We start from the raw sequence: 26,465 nt of genomic DNA on the forward strand, positions 1-26,465 counted from the left end.
ATCTGAAAGAGGGGGAGGGGAATCCTTCTGAGAGTCCTGCTGTGTTCATGCATTAGAGGCAGCACCTTTGCATCCAATTCAGTTTTTGACTGTTAAGACTCTTTATTAATTATTTTATCTCTGACAACCCAACCTTTAACTGCAAGATTGTGCCATGCTTCCAAAACCCATTTATATGCCAGATTGTTAGAGTAAAACATCATCTTTTAGACACATTTACATCTATAGGTATCCCATTAAGCCAAGATTATTTCCAAGAAACAATCTGTAATATCAACACATTACTATCCATGTCTTAAAAGGCCACAAATAGATACAAACAAAGAAAAAATGACAGGCAGACAGAAAGGAGCTACAGACTATGGCAAACAGACAGAAACCTTTAAAAAAAACTGACCAGTAAGAGAAAAATCTTCCCATGTTTCTAACTCCAATTTAATTATGACTCCTACACCAATGGCACCATAGATGTCCCCATGAGTGTACCAGATGTTCTCTCAGAGGGGCAACCAGAAATGTAAAATCAAAGGTCTCAATGTGGTGATTTTACTGCATTCAGTGTCCCCCCTTTTTTAAGTAGATAGAGGTGGAGCAATCCTTATAGTTCAGAGAAGGAAGGCAGGAGTTCCCCAAAGCAAAAGGGGCTTTAGCTGCTGCTGGGAGTTCCTCAGTTCCCCCTATTACTTATAGCATTATCTAATCTGGTTTGGTAGACTCAAGGCATACTCACATATCTCCTAACTTTCCAGTAGTCAGCTCTCAAAAAGTTCATCTTACATTCTCAGCATGCAGTTGTTTGGCGTGCTAGGCTTCCCCAAGAAAGAGGAGCAGGAGCTCCTTTACAGTCCCCCTTGGGATGTCAAGATTTGTAACTAAAAGTTCAATTCCTGTTCTCAAAGCCAATTAATGCCAACTTAATAATTAGTGCTCTCTAGTAGCACAAAAGAGAAACACAGGGGACTCCATCCCAAGGGTTGAGACTCTCTTGAACTATAAAGTTAAGGGATTTTAAGAAGTTTTTTCAGAGTTAATTTCGGTAGGGGTTCCCAGGGTGCCTGATAACAGGTTAGGATTGACTTGTTAATTTGAGAGATATTCAGTTCTTAGACTCCCAGCAAGCATTTCCCTCTGCAGTGTTACTCAAGGCAGCCAACTAGGGGAAGAAAAGAAAATATTGCTTTCCTAATCCTGCTTAACAAAGGAGAGTAAAGTTTATCAAAGTTCTTTAAAACACAGCTCAAAGGGGTGTCAGGCTTACATGCTTTATGCATTTTGATGTTTTAATTATCTTAAGTTTCTACTAGAGAAGACACACAGCAAAAAGTCAGAAAAAAAAACATAGAATGCAGAACAAGACACAAGAAAACAAGAACCCCTCCAAAACAAAACAAAACAAAACAAAAAACAAGGTGCCAAACTGAGGAGCAATGCAACATCTTGCTAAGGATCTGAGGCAGGAGAACCTATGTGGACTATTGACCACCTCTCTGCCATTCCAGAGGAATTTCTTACAGTAACAGTACAGAGGACAGAACATTATTTCATTACTGTCCTGGAGAGGAGTATATGTGTTCCTTGCCAGGCCACCTCTCGGTCTTCAGAAGACATTTCCCCAAAAAACCTTAGATGTTTTAACAGCACCACTTACCTATGGAGACTTCCTCCACCAAATGCTTGATAATTGTTTTAGGGAAGCAGTTCACTTCAACACTTTGAGGAACTGAAGGCTCACTCCAGGGCCATGGAATGTCTCAAGGTTCACACCCCATAGAGTCGATCTTCAGCCTGGAGCCCCAGAGCAAAGGACTGGCTTCAGAATTTTTGGCAGTCTGATCGTGAAGTCCAATCTCACACTCTGGTCTCTTTGGTCTCCAAAATGTTAAACCATGATGCAAAGAAAAGACCACATTTTCTTTGTGGCACACTCACATATCTTCTATTAAAGTCAAATTAAAGCAATCTTATAATTTTGACTGGCCAGGTTGTCTCTCCCAAAAACCACCAAAACAGAAGACAGGAGCAGGTCTCTAGGAGCACAGCTTTATAGCACAGAAAATTACACAAAGGGGGAGGGGTATAAGGAACCTTCAGATAGCAAAATTTTGACAAGCATAACACAAAGGCTGGTTATTATTTTAGCTGACCCTGGCATTAGAATATATGAGGGTCCTTAGAGCTTCAGAGAGGGTCATTATCTGGCCAGGAAGAGCCAGGATTTATGAGGTTCCATGAAAGTTTTAGAAATGGTTGTTATCTGGTTAAGGAAAGCTGGACATGGGTAGGTTCAAGGCATGGGCAGGCATTCAAAGCAAGCTTAGAAACTGCAGTAATTTATAGTAAAACTGATATTAGGTTTTCATGCCTCTGTGGCAAGATGGCTCCCCATCTTAAGAGAAAATTAGGCTGGCTTTATAAAAATGTGGACAATATTTAGAAGAACTAGGGTTAGGATTAATGATTGAATATGTCAATGATACAATATGAAAATGCAGGAAGTGGCCCTACAAGAATAAGTTACCCAAATAGTCTTCCAAATGCCTTCCTAAGCAATGACATGAAGTTACCATCACCCCAAATCAAACACAGAGAGGGAAGTAGAATGATATCTGCAATGGAGTATCTGGAATGGGATATGCTCAAGAGCTCACAAGGACTGATCTTGCAGATAAATGTGTAAAAGTAAGGTAGACGGTAAGTCCTCCACAAACATGGAGGTGAGCTGACCTAACACTTTCTTGACAGCCTGCTTCTGAGTTTTTGGTACTTGGAATTTATGTTGCTGTCAGGAGCTTTGGTTTTCTTGGCAGTGACATCATTACAGCTGGATCTCTGTTATTGTGATCTGAAAGACATTGTTTTCTCTTTCCAATGTGCTTGAGGCAGCACAGCTGAATCCTCTTCCTAGAGGTGAACCGGGGCCACTGGGGGCTGAATTTCTTTCTGTGTGCATTGTGTAGCCATTCAGATATCCTCAAATTTTCCCTGTGGTTCAAACTCCACCATAGGGATTTGGTATTTGCTTTAAGAAGAATATGAAGGTCAATTGGGACATGGTGCTGGAGAGCATGAAATCACAGGTGGTGAATCAAGCTCTGCAGGAGAAAACACTGCACTGTTTTCTTTCTTATTTCAGACTAGAAACCTGATTCTCAGCGTAGATCCTACTAATACCCAAAATAACATGGCTTCACATATGACAGTCTACTGGCTTCAGGATGTCAGAAACATACTGTTTAGAAGGCAATGCAAAAGATACATGGCCTTGTCACATATTTCTTGGCCAACACCTACTCTCTTCTGCCCCAGGTCCTTCATCAGTAGTCTAAAACTTCCTGGATCTGTTATTTCCAGGATTTTCATGAGTTATGGTCAATGAATTCCCACTGTAATTCTGTCATGATGAGAAATGGGAGTTTCTAAGGTGCACCAGACGTACCAGGTCATGGGAATTCGATAATTTTGAGACTATAGGCATAGGTATATTTCAACAATGAAGCAGATGGCTAGGGAAGGTTTGGACTGAGACAGGGGCCAAGAAGTGGTGAGCATCATCCTTTAGAATTAACGTATATAGAACATATATAGAACACATGCAGAGAGGGCTTTCCACATCACATCCCCAAAGCCATATGCAGCCAGTCCAATGGGTCAAAAATTGAAGGAACATGTATGCTTCAGGCTCTCACATTGGCTCACAAGGCTCTACAAAGAATAATGTATAAAATCAAAGCTGAGATTCCTAAAGTGCTGGAGAAATACACACTGGGCCTTGCTCTCATTTTCCAAGGACACCTCTGATGCTGTGGTACCTGAAATGCCAACACAATTCACTCTAATACTTCTTGGGTAAGCCCAGAAGACAGTTCTCTGGTGAGATTCACACCACTGTTACATCTGAGGTTTACCCAACTATCTCATTCAACCACAACACAAATGACCATAATTCATACTGGAACCCTTCCTCATAGCCCAAGTCCTCTCATCTCTTCCTTGTAAGCAACCACCTTAAAATTTGGCTGAAGGTTTCCATACCTACACAAGTCCAGGATTGTTTTAAATGGAAGTACCCATGCTTCTTATTTGCCTAAAGTCATGGTGGGTTAGAAAACTCTCCTGAGAATGAGGGAAGTTGAAATGGGCTCAGAGTTAACACTTCCCTTTAACCCAAATTAGATGTCCAGTTTTTGCCAATGGTAAGGTTTTTATTGTTGTTGTTTTATTTTGACTTATGTGATTTTAAGCTAGAAAAACTAAAACACCTAAGTTTTAGTTACTTAAGGGCAAGGACAAACACATGCGATGGACCTAAATGGTTATTGTTCTAATTCTACAAATGTCTGAAATCCTACATGATGCAATGGAGAATCTTCACCCAATTTTTTACAAAAAATAATGTTACTTTGGGATGGATAAACAATATATTTAATTATTTTAAGTGGTATCGAGAATCTCAAATAGTGCCTCACACAGATGAGGCAAGTGCTTTAGCACTGAGCAACAGATGCAGCCCATTTAATCAAATTTATAAAATTATTCTCCTGAGGCATCACAAAAGAGAGCCCTGAGGCAAAGGACTTCTTTATCTGAGGAGAACAGAACAATAATAAAAGCTCTGGAAAGAGGGTTTTTTTTTTTTTTTAACAGAACCAAAGCTAGGGCAATAATTTTCTTCTATTGCTTATCCTGCTTGAATCCTGAAAATCTTACCTTCTACAGTGATTTCTGAGTTTCACAGTGATGCTCATGTAGCCCATACATTGCCATTTCAGAGGGTTTGGAGCTGGTAAACGTCTTTTACACAAATCCACCAGCACCATCTCTGTAGTGACCAAATTTCAGGAAATACACACAAATAAATAAACATTGTAGGTCTTTCCCATCCACAAGGCAAGTAGATGTCCATTCATTAATATGCTGGAGTGAGTGCTAAGAATGTTTTATTAGACAGAACACATCCACTGTTGCATTCTTTTTTCTTCTTTAAAGGATGTCACAAGAAGATAGATATATCAACACAGAAATAATAGCCTTCAGCATAACAACTTACTACAATTAAGTCAAATAAAAATGAAACAAATGCTTTTCTCTTCATATTCTTAGGCAATGTAAGACAAAAACACATGTCCGCAAATACACACACACAGAGACACACACCCCTGGAGAGGGCCTGTGTCCATCCACAGTGTCATGTGACTGGTGTGTTCTATTATAGGTGAACTATTGTATCATCTCCAGTATCTTTGGGCAAACTCACCAGTGTTTTCAGGACCCAGTCATGATCCTGTATTTTCATTGTCAGGAAATGCCCCTTCTCAGTGCTTTTGTGAAATTTGTCCATCCACCGTTTTGTAGATACAAAGAAATTAGTACTCTGTACTTGCTGAGACCAAACAAGTGAGAAGGCTGGAACTGTTTCTGCCTCTGGGTGCCTAGCTACCTGAATTCTTAGTTCAGAGAATTTCATCACCAAGAAAGTGAGTTCAGGTCACTCAACTGAAGAAAGTGAGATAAGGTTACTTCCTTGGCAACCACTCTCTCCTATCAGGTGTTTCCAAGGGCCCCATGAGAAGGAGGGTGCACTATTCTTTCTGTGACATTTTTAAAAGTTTACAAACTTAGACCAACACACCCAGAATCAGGTATCCAGGGATGCCTGGTTCTGTTCATCTTCCCTAGATTGAGAAGATAGAGCTTCATTAAAACTCATCCTGTCATTCTGATTATGTTTTTTTTTTTAACCTGAAAAATATCCTCTCAGGGCCTGCATAGCTTTTTTCATATTCCCCAGGGATTATTCTGGCATCTACATTTGAGGTTATCAGCAGGTCTAAGATCCCATATATACGTCTATTGCTACATCAACTCTATATATGCTCTTATGTAAAATTCTATTGAGATAATAGAATTAGCTTAGTGTTAACATGACATTCTGATTAGGGTGAGAAGTCATCCCAGAGGAAGAATATTGGTATTGGGAAACATGAATATTCATAAGAATACATCAGTGAAAATCTGGAGCCAAAACATGCAACTATGGATTATCTGAATCATAGAAGGACATTAGGTGGGAAATTTTGATACATATTGAATTTTTTGACATGCTGATGTATCTTATAAGTCAAGAAATGATGACACAGGAAGTGAACCATTGATAATTGAATACCTAAGTCAATATTCACTTATCTGTGCATAGTATGTAGGTTTTCAATGTATATTTAGGGAGAAGAATGAGTTAATTAGTATTAAATTTTCTTTTGCAATTGGTTTTTTGTTAGATAGTGCATGTGATTGTCTGCCCACATGAGGATTCCTAATAAGGTACATTGGAAAATATGTATAAAATTTCATAAAATATACTATTTCTGAGATATGAAAATGTATCTATGAGTTATATAATTATTAGTATTTTTAAAGGGGAATGGCAGAATATAGAATATGAAGAAGATACAAAATCTTCAGGCACCAATAACATTGAATATTGAATGTATTACTCAAGAGACATATCTGTGTTCATAGGAATACTTGATATTACTTCAAATTCAATTTTGGTATAAACATAAGTTCAAGATTTGTATTGAATTTTCTGTCAGCAACTTTAATGCTATGAAATAAAAATTTATATCAGATAACATATGTATTTTTTCACCATATCTCTGAAAATGTTTAAAATCTATAGTGCTTTTATGTGAATATATGGTGTGTTTCATGTATATCAATTTATCCTTCAATAATGCATAAATATATCCTAGGATAAATATATATTTCATGAAAATTTAAAAAGAAAAATTTAAATTATGTTTTACATATAAAGGGAATCTGATATTTATGTTCAGGAATGAATTCAAAATTACTCTAATTCCTTTGGTAATATTAGGTTTAGTATTGCATAATGAGTTTGTTCAGGTTTTGCTAACAGATTGAATATATTTTCAAAAATTAAGTATGATTAAAAGAATTTTCATTTTAAAATGAGCAAAAAAACATGTATAAATATGTGTCTTCAGAAACAGGAATTTACTTAAAGGCAATCATATGTACATTGATTTTTGAACATGGGGTTGAATTTATGTATCTCATGTTGAATATAAACATATTTAAATGATAGTGTATGAGTGATAAGGAAAGTATAAGTAAAAATGTCCATCCCATCTAATATAAATATACATAATTTGATCATAAAGTATGTATAGTTACAGTGGTTATTTTAGGGTTTCTATTCAATATTGATTGGGGTTAGTATGAGTAGTTTTAAATGATTATTATACCAAGAAATGTGAATATTCTTTTATTGAACTTGTGAACATATGCAAAAGGATCCATATACATGCATATTTTAAACTCAGATCAGAGTTCACTATTAGTTATATATCCAATATCTCATAATTTGTGAAATGCACATACATTCATGAGTCTGTATTAATAGATATCACTATATGCCATTGATAATTGAATATATAACATTCAAACTATACATAACTATTCTTTTTATGGCCCATGTGTGAATTGTGAATGTATATATATATATATATATATATATAATATATATATATATATATATATATATATATATATATATATATATATATACTGGTTTATTGATGAAGGTCTGGTTAGGCTGAATTTTGAATTTTTATTTCAGTCCAAATTTATTCTTGGTGTTGTGGTTAAAGAATTGGTAACTTTCAACATTAGAAAACTCATTGGAATGTACATTACAATGTGAAGCAATTTATAAAGAGAGAGAGAGAGAGAGAGAGAGAGAGAGAGAGAGAGAGAGAGAGAGAGAAAGAGAGAGATTTGACACAGAATATTATGCATTTTCTCAATTTGAAGATTCATAAATAAGTATCATAATGAGTATGTAAATATTTTAGTAAGATATACCAATCAAAGTGGAAAAAGTAAGTCAAAATTCATAAAGCCTCATATGGTCTAACTGTATTTCTTTTATATTAGGTTAATCATATCAATAATATTAGGAAATATAGATAATATTTTCTAGGGTTAGGGTTAGCGTTAAGGATTGAATATGTAGATGATAAAAACATGAAAATGCACAGAATGTGCATGTGAGCATGTGTTACACAAATATACTTCTATATTCCATCCTAAGTAATGAGATAAATTTATCATTGCCCCAAATGAAATACATTTAGGAAAGAATAAACATGTGCGATGGTATATCTAAAATAGAAAATTCTCAGGAGCTCACAATGTTGAAGGTGGCAAAGAAGAGTATAAAAGTAGGGTAAAGAGTAAACAGCCCACATAGATAGAGGTGTACTGGCCTATAGTTTCTTGACAACCTGCCTGTGTTTTTTTTTTTTTTTTTTTTTGGTTTTTGTAACTTATATTGCTGTCAGGAGTGTTTACAGCAATATAAATATCAATGCTTATATTATTGTTTCCAGGAATGTTGTTTCCCATTGGAGTGAGATCACAACAACTGGATCTCCATTGTGTGAACTGGAATACATTGTTTTCTATTTCCAATTGGCACAAGGCAGCGAAGTCTTATCCTCTTCCTGGGATTGAACTGTGACCAGTGTGAGCTGAATATTTCCCTGTGTGGATTTTGCAGGTATTGGGCCATTCTCCATTTCTCACTGAGGTTCTTCTTACATTACAGGGAATTTGGTATTTACTTCAAGACATACAATGATCATACTTCAACTGTATAAATGCAGTCTTTAACTCTAGAAATAGTACTAGATTTTTCTCCTGAAATGTCTTCTCAGGACCCACCATTTTACAACACTCCTAAGAAACTATTTTAATAAAGATTACTATAATGTTCAGAGATCACAAAGTAATTTCATAATCTAGCCACAGACAATTGTGTTAATGTGAATAATAAAATAAGTTCTGTAAAAACACTTTTATAAGTCTTTGTCCATAGTGCATTAATTGTAAAGAAGGAGTCAGTTTGGAAAATTATTTTTGTTTCATGACTTTATTTGATTACCTAAACTATTAAAAATTCTTAATAAAATTTATAATATTTCCCTGGAAGCCATATTGGTATATGGTGTGTAAAAAAGATAAAAATTTATGTCTTTGAGAGTAAGATTTTTTTAAGTAATACCATGGGCTCTGGTTTATTAGGTAGAAATAATATCATATACAGATCATATCATTTTGATGAGATATAACAGTATGCATCAAATATTTACATTTCTTTTTGATTTCAGGGGAAATTTCAAGTAAAAGATAATTGAAACATTTCAGATTGTATGTGTGTGTGTTTTAAAAAAGCAACCTATGAATTGTGAAGAAATAATTAAGTATAACCTAAATCTGTCTGAGATAGAACATTTTTTTTCTTCAATATAGACCTTTAAACCATTGTTGCACACCTAAATTGTAATTTCTGACTCTCAGATTGGAGATAAGAGGCAGACAAAGGTAAGAAACAGACAAATAAAGGCAAGAGTCACCCAGTAGGCGAGAATATCAAGGAGTTGAGGTGTAAAAAGTCTGCCTAGCTAGTTAGAAGATGTACTCTAAAGTCTACTGCTCTAATTTCCATGAGCTATTTCTTCAAGTAATAATCATTTTTAAATCTTCAAACTCCAATATTTTCATAGACAAGATACTGTACAGGGGAATGAATTTGACTATATATTTCTTAATGGGCATTTCTGGAAGCACCACAATAAAAATAATTTATTTTTATCCACTTAATCAGTCGACTTAATCCTTATTACATTTTTGTAATGTAGATAACAATAATATTTTTATTTTAAAAATGGAAAACTAAGATAGTAATATCAAGTGATGTGACTAACTTTACATGACATATAACTAATGGAACTGAAATTTGAACCAAGGCAATTTAGCTCCAGAGTCCACATTCTGAAGTCCTTTTGCATATTATCTTCAAGGAGGGGGAGCCCAGGTAACTATCAGGTTACTCAGATAAAAATAAATACAGGCAGAAGTGAACACAATGTATAGAACTTAAATACATGGCTTGTGCATTTATTAATTACCTGCTGCTCCTCACCTTTAACTTTGGAGGCAAATTGCTTTCTAAAATGGTGTCCCATCAATACCCCTTATACCAAGCAACAATGCCCAAACTAAATTGTGCTTTTTTGGCTTTAGCTCTTTTTCTCTGTATAAATATAAACAACATTTTCTTGAATGGAACTAGTAATCAAATAGGTTCCTTATCTTGTCCTCAAGTCGTTTAGAGCACTTGGCATATTTAGCCTCTGCCTAAAATTATTTACAAATGTGGTTTATCACTTATTATTAGATGAAAGCCCTGATGGCAAGAAACAAATTTTGTTCAACTTTGATGAACAACAGCTTATACCCAATATGTTCTCATTAAAACTTAATTGGCTTGAACAAAGAATACAGTGCTTCTTGAAGTATTTTTTTTTAAATTTTTTACTCATCTCTTAATTGTCTTCATTTGTCTTCTCAGTGGCATCTTTATTATCTATTTCTTTTACATTAATGCTTTTAAAGTTGACATTTATCTTAAAAGAAAAAATATATTTTTGCATGTGGAAAAATTAATGTAATTTATTATAAAAAGAAAACAATGAAAAGTTATGTAATTCCTATAATAGGTAATGCTTGTGCATAACCTAACATTCTATTTATTACACATACCACACGACAGAATACTTCTTTGCATTATTTTTATTGAGGTAAAATTCTCATGACAAAACTAATGGTTTTAAAATGAACAATTCAGAAATTGAATTGTTCATTCAACAGACACTAATATGCCATTATGTAAAAATGTGAGTGTGTAACCGGTGTGATTCTGAAATTTGTATTTGGGGTAAAAATGGGAGTTCATAACCCAATTGAGTCAAATGTGTGAAAGATGATATATCATGAGCTTTGTAATGTTTTAAACAACCAATAAAAATATATAAAAAATAAAAATAAAAAAATAAAATGAACAATTCAATTCATGGTATCTAGTGCATTCATAATGTTATGAAATCATGCTTTCTATTTTATTGCAAAATATAGCCATTACCCCAAGAGAAGAACCATACCTATCAAGCAATTGATCCCCATTCTCGCCTGTCTGCCCTTTGGCTGTAGTGAATAGTGCTACCCTGTACAGAGTTTTACATATGTGTAAATTTGTTTCAGTTATCAATTTTCAATTCTTTTGAGTTTGTATCAAAGAGTAGAATATGATTAAACATATTAATCATAATAATTAGAATATTATTAATCATAATAATCATATGATTAATTCTATGTTGAAATTTTTGAGGAAACACTTTTTATATTTTTTGTGCAGCATTCATTATATGTTTGATTCAAAACAACACTTGGTGTCAAAAAGAATCCCACCAGAATGAATGTATATACCTAAACCTATGGCATACAAGAAAATAGGATCATTCTCAACATGCTTATGAAAAAGCAGACTTCAAATAATTTTTATCATATTTGTGTGATAATTGTTTTCTTTACAGCTAGTCTTTCTATAAGAGTAGTAGATGATTCAGGCAATTACTATATTTGGTCTTCATATCTATCTAAAGATACATAATTGATTTTATCATCCCCTTGTATTAACATTTCTCTCACAAAATGTACCTTTATATTTTAAAAATTTTATTTTTATCTATTAACCCATGTTGACTTGAACAATGAAAGAGGAAGAAAAAACCAAGCAAAGGTTTGATTCCAATTCACAATTATGTGCAAACATGTTGTATATTTAATTATTACTACTTTCTGAAATAGGATTTTACTGAATCCCTATAAAATGCATTAACAGGGCTTGGGTTATGGCTCTTTGGCAGAGTGCTTGCCTGGAATGTGTGAGGCACTGGGTTTGATCCTCAGCTTCAATTAGAAAAAATAAATAAAATAAAGTTATCTAAAACTAAATATGTTTTTTTATGAAGCAACTCTTTCTTGGGCATACCTGAGTACTGCACCAGTAATTCATCACTTAGTCTGGATAGGGTGTTGTCACCTACTCTAGTCTTGACTTCAGTAATAACATGTATATAATTTAAGTATGGCACAACCAGGCATGTTCTTTTTTCTAATAAGCATTAGTAAAAGTAGCAAATCTATTCAAATTGTGTTTGTCTACTTCTAATAGAATGTATACCTTATCTAAGAAAATGGTGACCTAAAAAGGGCTATTTTTTAAAGCTGCACAAGCTATCCTCACACATTTTATTGCCAAAGAAAGAGTAAGTTTCCACCTCATCTGCAAATGAAAAAAGTATAAACTCCTCAGCAAAATTTGAAACTAAATGAACTTTTCTAATAAATATGAAGGTCTATTCTTCCTAACTTCCTAAGAGAAAACTTAAGTGTCTTTGGGGAGCATCTTATAGAATCCAAGCTGTAAAGACAAGTATCTTAAGGTGGGCTCATAATCACTTACACTTTGCAACATCTTCCACTTGGAGATGCATTCATTCTGTGATTTCATAAAACATTTTGTGCTTGAAGAATAACCATCTCTAATTTAAACAGTATGCTATATTTATTCCTAAATGCAACCAAGCATGTCATACCCTAGAATTTTTTAAACCCAACTAGTGAATGAATAATTTTCCTTTTTTAATATGGAGACTATCATACCATTCTTCTATTTACCCTAAATCCGAGCTAAAACTTATTTACCCATGTTTCCTAATGCAAGTATCCATTAATTTTTTCAAAAATAGCATAGGCATAAGAAGCTGTAAAAAAAACAAGAATTTTTTATCTGAATATTACCAACACTGGCTCACACAAATAATAGGCATGAGTTTCAATTAAAGAACAGAACACTGGGCTAGGGTTGTGACTCAGCAGTAGAGCATTCACCTAGTATGTGTGAGGCCCTGGGATCGATCCTCAGAACCACATAGAAATAAATAAATAAATAAATAAATAAATAAATAAAGATATTGTGCCCAATTACAACTAAAAACCAAATATTTAAAAAAGAACAAAACTTTGTAATATAAACTTGTCCTCAAACAAAGTACTTCGAAAATCAATCCAAGACATAATAAAATAATTTAAGAATACACATAGCCAGGCATGGTGGTGCACACATGCAATCCTAGAGGCTCAGGAGGCTGAGGCAGGAGGATCTGGAGTTCAAAGCCAACCTCAGCAAATCAGTGAGGCTCTTAGTAACCTAATGAGATCCTTTCCATGAATAAATATTTTGAAAATGGCTGTGAATGTGGCTTAGTGTTTAAGTACCCCTAGGTTCAATTGCCTGGGAGAGAGAGAGAGAGAGAGAAAGAAAGAAATTTAAAAGTGAAATCTGATAATATATGTAAGTTGCCTAGCACCAGATACATTTAACAAATAGTAGCTTAGATCCTACAAGATCAGCTGGCTTACCTTAGAATTCATAAATCTTGTTTTATTCCCCTATTTTAGCAATATTCAGCTTTATCTAATATATTCTAATACACTCTAATACATTCGGCTTTATCATATATATATATATATATAGATAGAGAGAGAGAGAGAGAGAGAGAGAGAGAGAGAGAGTGTTTTATTAAGTTATAAGCACCTCTGTAGGCACTCAAAGCTTTTAAAATAAAATGTAATTTGAATTTTTTATGTAGCCTTATATAACTTTCATTTTATAAAATTCACCTGGCATCAGTGTAAAATTCAATGGTTTTTAGTAAGTTTATAGAGTTGTGAAAATAATACTATAATAGTTTTAGAAAATTTCCATGTTTTCCCAAAGATCTTCCAAATCCATTTACTCTCAGTCCCCACACTGCAGATTTTGTAAGGTATTAATTTTTGCTTTTTCATTCAAGAATCATAGGTGTGAGAGGGAGGAGACATTTAAGGACCAAAGGCCAGAGGCTAGGATCTCTCTCTTTTGTTTCCTCCCTACTTCTTATTTATCCAGGTTATATTTATTGAACACTCAGTATGTACCATATATCCAACAGTCCTCTGACAGTTCAATGCCATTCATGAAAAAGTCTGTCACCTATAGTTTGCTAGTGTAGTTTAGTTGTTAAAACACCTAAGTTTTATTTTAGTCTACAGGGGATATTTATGAAATGGTTTTATATATAATTTAAAATTTAAACACATAGAAGAGAAAAAAATAACAAGCACAAGTAATATCTTTTTATTTTACATGGTGCTCTACTAATTACTAAGTACTTTAATGTCTTGATTTAATTAATTTACTTTATTTTTTATCTCTACCTTACCAAGAAGGAAATTGAGATCAAGTGATAGACTGTCAAAAGCAAATCTAGGATTCAAAACTAAGAATATAAAGACAAATATTGGAGAATACTGATAACTAAGAGTGAAGGTAGTGAAGGTGTAGGATGTAGAGATAGAGAAGAGAGACAAATACACAGAGATCCCCATATGATCACAGAGATCACATAGTATACTCATATTAAGAAGCTTCCAGTTCTTCCTCACACGCAGGAATAACTGCTTAACTCTTTGGGATTCTAACACATTTCCCTAAAGAATATTTGAAATGTAGTGTTTTAATTTTGATCAACTATAGGCATAATAGTGTCATCCCTTAAAAATATTCTTGCAAGTGAAACATGGAGGCTCATAGAAATATTTAACTAGATCTAGTAAGGAGAGAGAAACCACTCAGTAATTTGAACTGGGATTTGCACATAAGAAATTAACTATGCTGGGGAATTGGAATAACAGGGAATTAGAGTGTTTATAAATTGTCTAGTAATAGAGAATTCTTTTAAAAATAAAAAATTCAGATATTTGGAGCAACTACCACCCCCAGGGCCTAGATAGAATACCCAAGGAAGTACCTCCTAGACAAGGCTGAGATCACACTTTATTATAGAGGGTGCAGTTACAGCTCAATAAAGGGCAGAAAAACTGCTGTGGTGCTCATTCACTGGAATTTGTCAGAAAGATCTGATCTAGAACCTGATTCAAATGCTCCTCCTTAAAATTATCCTACTAGAAGCACTCTGCTACAAAGCTGTGTCTGGGGTCACCAGGAAAACATACGGACTAATAGGTAAAGAAAGTATGCACTAGTGAAGACATTTAAGGAACACCATGCTGAAAGAACACACTGAAAAAAGGGGTGGTGGACATGACAACATGACTTTCCTGCCTGACATGTCATTTCACCACTCCCTACTGATAAAACATCAGAGCTAAGGAAATAAATTTTATAATTGGTTCAGGTACATTTCACAAAGCAGGCAGAAAAAGTGATTTTGAATTTGGAACATGATATATAAATAACTGACACAATGGATAATAGAGAAATACAGTTTTTAACAAGAGTCTTATTATAGCCTAGCTAAGATCAAATATCTGTTTACCAAGTCTACTTTCTAGACAAACTTTCTAGGATAATAATTGTATATTTGTGTTACCTTGATTCTATTGCTTCATACAATATAAATTATTCTTCAAAATAGACATTTGATATGTTAAAGTGGTCCTCATCATCCAAATAATTTTATGACTGCTAACTCATTTTGTACTTGTAGGGTGGTAACTATTAGCTCCATTTGATGAATAGGCACATAAACTACAAATGCTAAAGTTAACCTAAATTCACAGAGGTATTTGTCTGTGCCCTTGCCCAACACAGACCAACCTCCAGTCTTATGTTCACTCTTCTGTTTGACCAAATAAATACAACCAAGAATACCTTTCTGGCTAGAACCCATCCTTTTCAGAAAATCCTAACCTATTAGTGGGCATTGTGAATGGGTTTAGACAGCATCTTATCCTGCTCCAGTCTCTGAAAATTGCCACAAGATAAATTTGATTTACTTCAATAAAAGAGCATGTTTGAGAATCTTGCAACATTGTAACATTATATGCAAGATTATAACTGACAATGTATTTCCTTGCTAAGAAAATAGAAAGGGACATTATTATTGGCTAGGAATGAGTATAAAAGTGAATTTAAGAAAATTTAAAAATATGTGTGTGCTTGTGTGTGTGGGAAACAACTCAGCATGCACTAAACCAACCGATGGTTCAAAAATGAACAAAGGAAAATTTACAAAATAGAACATGAGGTGAACATGTTTAGAAACACTATACCAAGTCTCATGGGTCACACTAAAAGAACATCTAAATAACAAGGAAATTTATAGCAGTGTTTTGCTTACGTAAATAAAACATGGAGAATGTGACAAAAAAAGAAAGAAAAAGAAAAAAAGAAAAAACCATTAAATACAAATAATAGAAAAAAAAGAAAAGACTGTGACGTAGAAATAAAGTGAAATAATAAGTACTAAACCAATGGAAAAATATATAATCTGAGTTGGTTTCTGAAGAAAATAAATAAAACATACCTTAAATTAGACCATGTTATGAAAAATAGAACTCAAACAGAATTTAAAAAAACAGTAAACACTAAGATTTATACCATAAAAATATAAAGGATAATAAGGGATATTAAGAAAATAACCTAGAATAAGTACATACATTCTCCATCAGAAACAAGATAAAAAAGACCAAAACATAAAGAAAGAAAAGAGCAGAATGTACCGTAAAGTAATAATGTGATTGTTTCCACAGTAGAAAGAATCTCATGAAACTAAAGCTAGAATTTAATGGTTTACTTATTGCTTTCTTTCACATGTTTACAGGATACCATTTCCTTCTCAAAAATTTCAAAAAATTTAAAGGGAGGAAATATTTCCCAAATGATATTGCCAGCCCATCATTACCCTAATACCAAAGTCGGATGAGAATGCATTATTAGGAATTAAAGACCAATGTTTCCAATGAATATAAAAGCAGAAATTCTTAACAATATATTAACTCAATGAATTCACTAGAAAAATTAAAAGGATTATTTTTCCTCTTGGCTTTATTCAGAAATGAAAACACTATTCACATATACAAATCTACAAATGTCATGGACAACATAAGAAAAATGAAGTACAAAACCATTATGATCATGTTCATAGATACACACAAGACATTCAATAATATTAAACATACTTTCTTGATAAATAAAAAGTAAACTTAACAAACTAGATTTAAAATCAATAAAACTAAATAAATGTTGTATGTGATAGAATCAAGCTAACATAATACTCAAATAGGAAAAAGTTAAAACATTTTTATCTAAAATTATTAACAACAAAGGATGCTCAATCTTATTAAATCGATCAACATATTCCAGGGAGGCAAAAGAAATGAAAAAATTTAAAAGAGCTGATATGTAGGGGTAGATTCAGATTGAAAAATAAAAGTGGTTCTTAACTTCATATGACATGCTGTCATATCTAAAATACAATGAAGACATCCCCCAAACACACACACAGATCTAATAATTTCCAATATGCCTCAGGATACAAAAGCAACAGGAAAATAAGTAGCATTTCTATACACTAATAATGAAATATTGTTTCATCTGTAAAAGACACCAAAGAAACAATGCCACGTATAATATACATACAAATTATTTTTAAAATGTCCATAAAAATTGCAGTGGCACTGTTCAAAAAATATTCTAAAAATTGTGTTAAAGCATAAATTTCAAGTTTCTAAAACAATCTGGAGAAAAAAAAACACAGAATAATTATCACAAAAATCTTTCCCACTTATTGATCAACACATTGCTCATTTCTTTCTGCTCTTAGAACAAATTCTGAATTTGTTATTTTTCTTGGGTCTTGTTAATGAAGTGACCCTTTAGAATATGGTTTATTTTAAGAGGAAAAAAAGCTCCAAAACAGACCAATAAATCTGTTGTCTAGTCTCAAGCATGCAACCTATCCTCAACCAGCTGAATGATTTTTTGGTAGTCAATGAAAAGTTGACTCTCACATCACTTTTAAACTTCATTATTTAGCCTTCCATATCAACAAATCTCATTTGTATTGATATATATTAATAAGTACACATACCACTACAAAGTCGTTCTAGTGAAGTTTCCTGCTTGGATTTGCAGGTGGGTGATTCCATGAAACCACAGACTTCCAAAGCCAAGCAGCTATTAATTCCAGAAGACTGCAGAAGCTCACAGCCAATTTTCCTTGGCAGGACTTGAGTGTTCTGAATCCAAATGATGTAACAAACGCCTAAAATCTCCACAGAAGTTTGTCCATGGAGTACGCTCACCTAGGGCTATATATATATCCTTTGGGTCAATGTTATTGGTTCACATTTATGCTAATGACATTTTGGAAAATTACACACACTATTGGTTAGCCCTTAAGTATTAACTTGAGTCTGGCTCTGTGCTTACTTTCAATTTCCCCATGGCAGCAGAGACAGGTAAGTGTGCTTAGATGCCCCTAGACCCTGGCCTGAATGTGTATGACAGGATAGGCCCCATGAATCACCCCCACCCTTTCTACTCCAGTTTACTACACACTTAAATTTTATATCAAGAATTAAAGTTAAAGTGTATTGGAGTGTGTCTGCTAGTCAGATGAGGGCATAGGAGGATGGGCGCTGAGTCGGTTTTCTCAACATCTTGCTCTGCCATGCACCTGAAATCCATGCTGTGGACACAATCCTTCCCCAAGCCTAGCCACTTGATGGCCTCTGGTACTCTTGGTAAGACCCAGGTACTTTCCTTTGCACTATAGCTTTTATGGACATCATTCCAAAAAGGGGCAAATTAAGGAGAGCCTATGCAACTTTGCAAGACCCTGTCAGAAAACAAAAAGGGTTGGGGAAGGAGTGTAGTGGTAGAATTTCCCTCAGATTTATCCCTAGTAACAGAAAAAAATAAATTAATTAAAATTAAAAATAAATAAAATGAGTGGATAAATGAAAAAACAAAAAATAAACAAATCCCAATTATTCAATGCTTGATTCTCATCTTTTTAAATATGTTGAATTAACTCAATCACTGGAATTAAGAACACTATTAAGGTGGAGTACTGAAAAATTACTTTTTTTCTTTTTTTTTTCTTAAAGAGAGAGAGAGACAGAGAGAGAGAGAGAGAGAGAGAGAGAGAGAGAGAGAGAGAGAGAGAGAATTTTTAATATTTATTTTTGAGTTTTCGGTGGACACAACATCTTTGTTTGTATGTGGTGTTGAGGATCGAACCTGGGCCGCAACACATGCCAGGCTAGCACGTTACCACTTGAGCCACATCCCCAGCCCATGAAAAATTATTATCTTAGGTAAAAGTTTGCTACTAATTTTCCCTTAAGGTGAAAAATGTTGCATAAGTTTTCTAACAATAAACCTCATTTTTTGTTACATGGAATTTAAACAAGTCTGACATCTTCTTTCTTGAAAGCAGGAGTAAGATGCTGCTTAATTCTTCTGAAGAAAATAAATAAAACATACCTTAAATTAGACCATGTGTGAGGCACTGGGTACTTAAACACTAAGCCACATTCACATTCATCTTCTCTGAGATAGTGCTTTGTTTCTAGCAGATACTCTACATGTAGTTTTTAAAATGTAAGTGTAATATGCACAGTAATTTGAACACATTTTAAGTGTGTAGTCTGATGAACTTTAGGTACACCAGTCATGTGTTGCTTAATGACAGAAGGTATTGTTAGGTGGTTTCTCTATTGTGTAAACTCAATAGAGTGTACTCACACAAACTAAGAAGGCAAAAGTATTACCAGACAATAAAATCTTTGAGGAATCACAGTTTTACATGTAATCTGTCATCAAACATTCTTATGTGGCATGTTAGTGTATGTTCACTTGATGACTGCCACATAAATTAAAACAGAATCACCCCACATTATCATCCCTCATATACCTGTTATTTTGACTAAAATTGCATTTTTTTAAAGAGAGAGAGAGAGAATTATTTAATATTTATTTTTTAGTGCTGCAGTTTGGCCCAGCACAATTCACGAGCCACTTGTCAAGCAAAAACAAACTTTATTTTTAGAACACACATGCCACACCACACGAGCTCTTCAGGAATTCCCTCATAGCCCAAATGCAACCACCAGCTTCCAGCGAGCCTCTCAACCCCCCACTCCTCCCGCTGTTGAGGCCGATTGGCTGGATCATGTGGGCGGAGCCAAGAGAGTCCCCCAATGAGCACTCCGTGGTCTGAAAGGGTGGGGAAACAGCCCAATGAGCATCACCACAGAGGAGCCAATCAGCTGGAAGTTTGCTGGGGCTGCTATGAGCCAATCAGCTGGAAGTTTGCTGGGGCCGCTAGGGCTGTGGCTCTCAACATCTCCCCCTCTTTGTTTAATTAAACAACAAGCATGTGGCTTAGGGACCCTGCCTGCCTTAGGTTGTCCAATACTACATATGGTCCTTACCCATCATCAGATGAGCTAACCTCAAGGCGTCAGCCTCCTGTCTTAGGTTGGTACCATTGCAATTGGATCTTACCCGTCATTGACTACTGGTCTGGCATACAGCCACACCTGTGGATAGGCCTTTGTACCAGTGGGAGGGTGAGTTCTTTGCCTCACCTCTGTTGGCCTCCAAATTTTAGCTGAACGACCATCACAAGCAGAAGGGAGGAGGATGCACCAAGCCAATTGATGGCTCCTTTTGGAAAAATTGTACCATTGATGACACCATAAGCAAAAATACCCCAGCCTACCACAAGTCACTGCACCAACAGATAGTTCACAATGCATACAAGTGATACATAGTCAAGGCAAGTTCTGCAAGCAGTTCAGTGATAACTATTGCAGAAACTGTAGTGTGGTTTTATCTTTGCCTTCCCAGCACTGGTTGAAGATAGGAATTCTGGCAATGATGAATAAAGGAAAAATTATGTAACATTACAGCAGGCCCTAAAAGAAAACAATTTTCTGAACAATTTACATTATCCTGAACAGAATTATTAAATATAATGAAAAGGAAAGGTGAAAGTAAAGAAATAGATCTGTTAACCTCCTTTTTTTGTTCACATATTAAATTAAACCATTTAAATCACATGAATAAGCAAAAAAAATATTTGGATCCAATTTTTCATGAGCGCTCACCATATATGATATATGGACATAAGCACATACATACAACACAAAACAGAAGTGTGCACACATAACACAATACAAACAACACATAACATAATAATAAAGGCCTTGTAACTTTTTATAGGTGAAATCTCCATTGCAATGTTTAAAAACTCCCTAGTCAAAAAATAGAACTGATCAGCAAAACATTAACCTAGGTCTGTATGAGCTCAAAAATCAAAATAGAACTTCATGATGTGGGAAAGGGCAATAATAAAATAGATATTGAATAAAAGCATCCTGGTTTCATTAGCCTCAGGTGTGGGAGAATCATTGTTGCAGATGTAAGGATAGCCAAACTGGAGTTCTGGATATCAGCTGTTATGAATTTGAGACAAATCATCTTCTTTTTGGTCTGTAGAAATGGCTTTAGTTAGTCTGTCCAGAAAATCACTGGGTCAGGACCTTAGTTAATCTCGCTGGAATCCAAATCGGCTGCTGTTCTCCCTGTGGAAACACACAAACAGACCCCCAACTCCAGACAATTACTGGGTCAGGACCTTTCCATTGTCCTGGTAGAATATCCTTCCAAAGTACCCTGGGCTTATCTACATTTTTTGGACACATATGCCTTTCCACAGCACTAAGCCCTGATAAATCCAAATTTTAAAAGGTTAGAGTAAAAAGTTTTATTTTAAGGTTATATTTGGGGGATATATACCCCTTCCCAATTTCCTCTTTTTGCTTTAATAAGTACATTTTAATAGTTTTATGAGCTCTTTCAACTATGCCTTGTCCCTGTGGATTGTATGGGATTCCTGTTATATGAGTAATGCCAAAAGATGAGCAAAATTATTTAAAAGAGGTAGAAATATAACCAGGGGCATTTTCTGTTTTTAACTGTTTTGGAACGCCCACAGTGGCAAAATTTTGTAAGCAATGAGCTGTAATATCTTTAGTTTTTTTCTTCGGCATGAAGGGAGCCCATAAAAAATCCGGAAGAAGTATCAACTATAACATGCAAATATTTTAATTATCCAAATTCTGGCAAGTGTGTGACGTCCATCTGCCAAATATGGTTAGGTATCAGTCCTCTAGGATTGACTCCAAGATTAACTTGTGGTAAAATGGTCACACAATTTTGACATTGTTTTATTGTTTGTCTACCTTGGTCCTTAATTATTTAAAATGCTTTTGTAAAGTATTAGCATTGACATGGAAACTTTTATGAAAATTTGTAACTTCTTCTAGTGTAGAGAAAATATGTATGTTATGTGTAGTTTTATTTGCTAAATCATTGCTCAAACTAAGGGTTCCAGACAATCCTGTATGTGCCCTGATACGTCCTATAAAGAATGGATCTTTTCTGTTCCAGATTAGACTTTGTATAGTGGAAAGCAAAGAGAAAACAGTAGAGGAAGGGGAAATCCTACCAGCATCTTCAAGGGATACTATAGCATTAACAATATACTGACTATCAGAAAATAAATTAAATACAGAATCTTTAAACATCAAAAAAGCTTGTAATACTGCATTAAGCTCTACCTTTTGAGCTGATTGTTTGGGTACTAAAAATGTAAAAGTTTGATCAGGGGTAACTACTGCTGCTGTACCATTATTTGACCCATCAGTGAATATAATTGAAGCATTCATGATAGGTGTTTTTCTTGTCATTTTTGAAAAAATTACAGAAAGCGATGACCAAAAATACAACAAAGGATTAGATGGTAAGTAGTTATCAAATGAAACATTAGATTTGCACATGATTATTGCCCAAGTATTTAACTCATTGGCTAACTCATCAATTTGATCCATAGTATATTGGGTAATAATTTTATTGGAAGAAATTCCAAACACTCCCTTTGCTGCTTTTATTCCTTTGAGTATTAATTTTCCTACAGCCTCAGGATGCCTAGCAAGTATAGTGTTAGGAGAATAAGATAAATTTATCCATAATAATGGACCTTCTTGCCAAAATATTCCTGTAGGAATATTTTTGTTTGTAATACAAGAAATAATAAGGGCAACCTTATATCAATTCTATCCAAATGCATATTTTCCATATATGTTTCAATGATTTTTAATGCCTTTCTTGCTTCAGGCATTAAAATTCGGGGTGAATTTGGATCTGATGGAAATTTTAGGATCTCAAATAAAGGTCCCAGCTCTCCTGTTGGTATGCCTAGATAAGGCCTTATCCAATTTATGTCTCCTAATGACTTTTGAAAGTCGTTAAGTGATTTGAGTTAATCTACTGATATTTGAAGTTTTGGTGGACAGACCATGGTTGAGGATAATAGAACTCCTAAATAATTTATTGGAAAATTTAATTTTACTTTATCTATTGCTATCTCTAGATTATAATTTTTAATAAGTTTGTAAATGTGGCATAACATTATAGCAATGTGTTTTTATTTTTGTGTGCTAATAATACATCATACATATAGTGAAAAATTTGTAATTCAGGATTTTGATTTCTAAGTGGCTGAATTACTTTGTTAACATAAATTTGACACATAGTTGGGCTGTTAGCCATCCCTTGAGGGAGTACTTTCCATTCAGACCTCTGATCAGGACCTTCATGATTCAGTGCAGGGATAGTAAATGCAAAACGTGGACTATCCTCAGGATTAATTGGAATTAAAAAAAGCAATATTTAATATCTATAACTAAAACATACCAGGTTTTTGGCAAAGCAGACAATTGAGGAATAACCAATTGAGCAGGTCCCATAATAACCATCTCATTATTAATGGCTCTTAAATCTTGCAATAATCTCCATTTACTAGATTTCTTTTTGATGACAAAAATGGGAGTATTACAGGGAGATACAGAAGGTTGTATATGTCCTTCCACTAATTGTTGTTTGACCCGGTCATGGGCTGCTTGTATCTTTTCTTTAGTCAGGGTCCACTGAGGAACCCATACTGACCTTTCTGATTTCCATGTAATTTTTATTGTCTCAGTGACCCCTCCTGAAAATCCAATCCATGTCTGTCTGTTCCTTGATCTATTTGTATTGGTGCTGCTATATTTTGTTCTTGTTCTCCTAATCTTTTTCCTTTCCTAAAACCTTGTCTACCCATAATAGTGGACACATTTGAATTGATGTTATTTGTTAATGTTAGTCCTAATTGATCTAGGACATCTCATCCCTATAAAATTATAGGAAGATGATTCAATACATATGGCTGTACAATTCCCTTACATCGTTCAGGGTTCTTCCAATCTAATATCATAGCACTTCTGTGGGGATTAGTCACCACTCCTAGGCTTAGAAGTGTTTGAGTGACTTGTTGTAATGGCCAATATTTTGGCCATTCTTGACAAGAGATGATGCTAAGGTCTGCACCTGTATCCAATAGCCCATTAAACTCATGTCCTTGAATATTTAGTTTTAGCATGGGGCAAGAATTTAAATTTAAAGAAAGTATAGCCCAATCTACACCCATGGAGCCTAATCCCCTGGAACCTCTTTCTACAGTATGACTGGAAAATTTATCATGTAGGCTGGGTATTATTAGTAACTGTGCTATTCTATCTCCTGGTGAAATTACTGATATGCCCCTTGAAGAACTGAATATAATTTTTATTTCACCTTCATAATCAGGATCAATTAAACCTGAACTTATCATAAGTCCTTTTAGAGTAGAAGAACTGTATCCCAATAATAAACCTACTGTTCTTTTGGGAAGAGGCCTTTTTAACCCTATGGAAATGATTTGACCTCCCATCTCTGGAGTTAGTACTGTTCTGGTGGAGGCACAGATGTCCAACCCTGGGATTCCTCTGGTTTGTCTGATGAGAGATCTGATGGATAATGTGTCCTGGGAACTACCCTGATGGTGTTGCTGGGTTCCTCCATGGTGTTGCTGGGTTCCTCCTGTGCCCTGTATATTTGTGGTCATGGGCCCTGGAGCATAGTGCCCCCCTGTCCATATTTTGGCAATGGAGCCCGATGCCTTTCACCATGATATTGTGGGTAAACACCTGGTTCTTGTCCATTTTTTATAACAGAGTACCCTCTATGTTGGTTTGAGAACTGCATTCATTAGCCCATTGTCTCCCTCTACAGCATCATGGGAAAATAACCGGTATTCTACTCTTTTGATATCTAGTTTTGTTAAACCCTTTTTCTATGGGGGCAATTCCTTTTAAAACGTCCTGTTTGTTCACAATTGTAGCATGTTTTTGGCCTGGCATCTAAAGACTGTTGTACTACAGCTGCCAAGACTTGCCCTTGTTCATTAATGTCTCTACATAATTTAATATATGTGTTTAAATCTTCATGTTTCCATGGTCTAATGACCTCTCTGCACCAACAATTTGCTTGCTCATAAGCCAGTTGTTTTATTAATGGCATTGCTTGTTCTGTATTCCCCAGAACTCTGGTAGCTCTTTGAATAAGCCTATCTACAAATTCAGTGTAAGGTTCATTAGCTCCTTGTATTACCTTAGATAATTGACCTTGTAAACCTCCATGTCCTTGTAAAGTCTTCCATCCTCTAACTGCATCTACACCAATTTGTGAGTATATGGCAGGATCATATGCAATTTGTAGCTGCTGACCCTCATAAGGTCCCTTTCCTAACAACATATCTAGATTTCTTTGAGGATAACCAGCTGCTACATTTCGCCTAGCCATCTCCTTGCAAAGTTCTTCATTGGCAACCTTCAATAACAGGTATTGTCCTCAATTTAGCACAGCTTTACACATACTAGTGCAATTTGCTGGTGTCATGTTCAAGTTTTTAATGGATTTGACCATACTTACAGTGAAGGGTGCTTGAGGACCATAGGTTGTTACAGCCTCTTTTAGCTGCTTCACTGTTTTGAAATTTAAAGGATGGTGAATTCACTGCCCTCCTGCCTGCTCAAATACAAGATATGGGTGAGGTCCTATCTCAGGATCCCATGTATCAACTACAGGGGTTGGGGGCCTCATAGCATATTGAGGTGAAGCTGTTAGTTGGACACTTATGGTCTCTGGTGATAGAAAGGTGTTAGTAACAGCCTCTTGCTGTAACTTTTCCCCTAATAGCTTTTTGTGCTCTAAACTTTTTTCCCCTTTTTGACTATCTCAAGAGGCCTCCTCTTTTTCCTGATCTAATATGTCTTCTACCATAATCTGCACTGAAAGATTTGGACTAGGCAAACAAAATTGTATCATCATCCACAGTGGCAATGTGCCAACTGGCAGAGTTTCTTGGCTTTCTTTTTCTATCCTTTTTAAATCTTCACCATCATGGTTCCATTGTGATATATTTAATAACCCCTCTTTAATGAACTATGGGCTACACTTTTGTATAGTCTTAATGTATGTCCTAACTGTTCTTGATTTTACTGGGGTGCCTCCTTCCTCTAAGAATTTACTTAACATTTTTTCGGTTTGCTTTTTACTAATTTCTGAGCCCATAATTCTACTATAAGTATAAAACAACCCAAAAAGATAACTCCAAACAAAACTGAAACAGAATGAAACAAAATGGAACAAAAATTCATTATATCAGCCTTTCTATCCTCCTGAAATGTCCATTTATCCTTTCTCTTTATCTGTTTCTCAGACACAAGTAATTTGTCCTCAGATGTGAGTGGTTTTTTTTTTT

Source organism: Ictidomys tridecemlineatus, chromosome 2 (genome assembly GCF_052094955.1).
Source record: "Ictidomys tridecemlineatus isolate mIctTri1 chromosome 2, mIctTri1.hap1, whole genome shotgun sequence".
Classification (NCBI taxonomy): Eukaryota; Metazoa; Chordata; class Mammalia; order Rodentia; family Sciuridae; genus Ictidomys; species Ictidomys tridecemlineatus.